Source organism: Dermochelys coriacea, chromosome 1 (assembly GCF_009764565.3).
Source record: "Dermochelys coriacea isolate rDerCor1 chromosome 1, rDerCor1.pri.v4, whole genome shotgun sequence".
Lineage (NCBI taxonomy): Eukaryota > Metazoa > Chordata > Testudines > Dermochelyidae > Dermochelys > Dermochelys coriacea.
The window spans coordinates 288,578,347-288,582,699 of record NC_050068.2 but is presented as its reverse complement, the minus strand read 5'-3'; positions in this window follow the sequence as shown (position 1 = coordinate 288,582,699).

Here is a 4,353-nt window from a genome sequence, read left to right as displayed (position 1 = left end):
GCAATAGTGTTGAAGTACTCAGACTAGTCAGATATTTTATGTGCATGCTGTAAATGTACAAATGGTTTATGGTCTTACTCGATCCAAATGTTCAGAATAGTAGTATACATCCCAAAACTTATGGGAATATGGTTCTAAACATGTGGAATACATTATGCCTATAATATTAAATGGATCAATGTGTTTGTTGCATAAAAATAGTCTGACACTTAGGGGACTATATATGATATATACAAATGGTTGGTTTGTACGATTATTCCCTGGCTATCTTACTACATGGCATAATTAGGTGGTTTTGGACCTGTAGATCTGCTAATACAAGACACTTCTGCCTTCCAAGCGTTCATCAAATCTGAACAACACATCCTTTTATTTCCTATGATATACACATAAGCATTTTATTTTGTTTGGACAATATTTATTACAGATTCTGATGGATTCTTTTCCTCCCACTGAATCAACAAATTCAGCTTCTGTGATTGAGTCATACATAAAGCTCTATTTTTATTTGTTTTGGTGTGTGTGTGTGTGCATGTGTCCTTCTCTCTTTCTCTAAACCTGATGATGGATATTTTTCTGGTTCAAATTCTTTTCCCCCAACACTCACCCATCTGTTTGCCTCTTGGCATCACTGGGTCCTGCTGCATATCCTGACCCTTGCTGTAGTTCTGTGCTGACCTATCTTCTGATCTTAAGCCTGCCTCCAGGGTCCTGATTTCAATAAGCTTTGCAAGTGCTCAAAGCCTCCCAGCATTTGATCCATTAATAACTCTGGCAAGATTTGTGATTAAATGGACTGAGCTGACCTGCCTTTCACTTGCTTGTTAGACTTTTGATAGCAAAAAGCTTATCATCTTTATTAGGAACATAGGGATCCCTTCATAATTCTATTATCCATGTTGCTTATAAGTTACAGATAACCTTCTTTAAAGAGAAATTCACAGATCAGTTCCACAGAATTATTTTTTTTACATGGAAGTCCCTCTTGCCATCACTCAAAGGCTCCATGTCTCTGCAATCCTCCCTCCAGCTAAAGAGGGCTAGACACAGCTTGCTCTGGAGCCTGTCAGTTCCACTCCATGTGTCAGCCTCAGGGGGTCAAATGAGACATATTCTCTTCATCCAGAGTCTGTAGCCTCCAGTGCTTGCTGTTATAGGAGCAAAGGAGGAGCAATAACCCAGCTGGGCTGCCCTAAGTCCTATAGTTTAACACTATAAATAGCCAATGTTTCGCAGACAAGCTTATCAATTTATTTCACATGTCATTTAATAACTACAACTTACTATACGTCATAATTCTGTTTAAGTTGTGGAACTGCTTTACTGGTCATCAGAAACGTGGGTTTTGTTGCCATGCGGGACTGTGGATTCAAAAATAGCCTCCAAAGTCTATAATCCTGGCCTGGTGCCTCAATATTGTTCTATGTCTTCGGGGGAGAGTGTCTGACTCCTAAAATACCCTCTTCCAACTGGCAGATGGTTTGACTCAGAATTTTGGGGAGCCCAATACCCCATCTTTCTGGTTGCAGAAGTGGGCTTAAAGTAAGGATACCCTGGTTCTATTCTCAACTCATCCACTAACTTTTGTGTAATGTGAGCAAGTCAGTCGGGTCACCTTTTTAAGGAAGTATGTATAGATTTGGGATGCCTCCATTTTTGGGGTGGCCAACTGGAGATACCTTGGGTCTGGTCTTCTCGACTGCTGAACGCTCATAACGCCACTGAAAGTTAGTGAGAGAAGTGTTCAGCACCTTTGAAGAGATGCACTGGGTGATAATGCTTATGTACTCTTGTAACATACTTTGGTATCTGTGGCTCATCCATTTTTATTTCTAAAGTATGTCACACCAAGAAGAGCAGAACTGGTGTTAACAGTGGAGTCAGTGCAAGACCGGAGTAAAGAGGAGGTGGGTGAAGTTGGGACGATCTGGCACCTTAAAGGTAGTGGTGCCTAGGAGTTAGTCCATCCTGCACGTGGCATGCTCCCTTTAAGATTTTGGGATGTCTAATATACAGGGACCTAGGAGACACTGTGAGAGAGAAAATGGTCCAGAGTCGAAACTGTGTTTGGGAAGAAATCCCATTACTGTTCCTCTAAAGGCCTTGAACTAGGAGCCTGGCAGAGTGAGCAGGGCAAGATTCCCCTCTCTCCCAGCTGACTGAGCTTTAGGAAGGAGACAAGCATATATGCTGCTCTTCCCTCATAGGAGGAGAGAGCTGTCTTGCTGAACCCAACCCTCTGAGCTTGGGGTGTAGTTAGTGGGGAAAGGAACCAGCTGAAGGAAAAGCTGGCTAGGTCCTATAGCTGACCTAAATTGCAACTTCACCTCTGAGGAGGAGAGCAGGGGGACTCCTGCATTAAAGGGGGAGGGACTGGCTGTCTGAAGTGCAATTCTAGCAGGAAAGCTGAGCTGTTTGAGGGAGAAAGTTATTATCTGCCTGACCCACAACCCCAGCTTTAGTAGAAGTGCTGGGGGGACTCCTGTCTTGCAGAGGGAAACCAGAGGGGCTGTGTGAAATACAGCCTTGTGGCCGCCAGAGGTGAGCTGCAGTGAGCAGGGAGCTCCTCCTCAGCCAGCTGTGAGGAGCCACAAACTCATGGTGGGAACAGCAGAGTTTGCAGACCAGTGTAAGATGCTGACAAGCAGGGAGAGGTAGGAGTGGCTCAGGGAAGTGGTGAGGGATTAAAGGAAGTGTCCTTAACCACCTAAAACAGGATCTATTGGCTGGAACCCAAAGAAACTGGGCCTGAGTTCCCCTGCCTCTGACCCAGACCAAGTAAGCACATACAGCCTTCAAGAGTGAAAATGATGAGTCTCAGATGGGGGCTGAGGGTCTGCCATAGAGTCCGCTAGACTGTAGGTCTTCCTGAAATTTTTTGGATCCTTCTGTTAACTGCAGAGGTGACCTGGCCAGAGAGCTAAAGAGGCTTGAAGTAGCAGACGCTTACAGAACAAGGTGGACAGACAAGGGTGTCAGAGTAGCAGCCATGTTAGTCTGAATTCGCATCCGATGAAGTGAGCTGTAGCTCACGAAAGCTTATGCTCAAATAAATTTGTTAGTCTCCAAGGTGCCACAAGTACTCCTTTTCTTTTAGACAAGGATGTGTTATACTGGGAGAACCCTGCAATTCAGAGTCCTGGCACAAGAGGCTGCTCTGGCAGTGAGTATGCCCTATGACATAGGATGAAGTTCAAATGTGTATGGTGTACCATGCTACAAAGAAGTTAAGGGCTGGCTGCATTTCTGAGTACTAGAAGAATGAGGGAAGTAAGACAGCTAGTGGTGATATGTCATTTATTGTGCTAATGTTTGCCTTGGGAGTGCAGCAAAACAGCAGCTGCTCATACTCCATCAAATGAGCACAGCTTGTAGCTATGAAAGCACTGAGCATTACTATGTGATAGTCACACAGCAGAGTGTATTCTCTCGTTACCCTTCACATGAGTCCATGGACTGTAGCAATTTTTTTTATTTTTTTGTTTTTGTTTTTAAAAGTACATAGCACATACACGTTCCAGTAACTCATGTTGGCAATGTGTATGTAATTCCTGGGTGGCATGAAGGACTGGTAGTACCAATGTGACAATAGAAAAAAGAGACCGAGCCTGGCTTCTGGTATCTCATTACTTGGTTTGGCAGGCTTAGCTGTATTGGCCAGGTAACTTAAGTGGACTTCAGGATGAGAGAAAAGTGGATGACAGTCATTGACTGCATGTGGGCTATTCGCTAGATGATTCAAAGTATGTATACACAACTCATATACAATTCTTCATACAAAGGTTCTCTAAGTACAAAGGCACATGCTAAACTGCCATTTAGTGCTGCTTTTGTCACTTCTCATTCCCCCTCTCTCCATAAAATCTAGTTATGGACAGTGCATGAAGTGCTAGCACCCTGTTGGTGCTGTACAAATAAACTAATAATTCACAGTTCTGTGGCACTGACTTTAAGACTGCATAGCCATTTAGAGAAAAGAGAACTCATGGAGTGAATGGAAATCAGGTGAACAATAGAAAGGAAATTACACTTAACCTTTTGGCATTCAAATATGATTCTCCCAGTTCCTGATCCTAGTCAGTTCCATGTTATTGTAAACAGGGACCCATTTGATGATGATTATGTTTCTAGTGGAGTTCTGCAGAGATTTGTGCTTGACCCTATGCTATTTAACATTTTTAGCAATAACCTGAGAAAAAACATAAAACCATCACTGGTCAAATTTGCAGATGACCACTGTGGGAATACCCTGTCCAGTTCTGGTGCCCTGCAATGGGGTGTACAAACCCCACACTGGAGAGCAAGGGGTTAACAAACAGCTCAGGGCCAGGAGATCCTGCCCAGCCACATCTG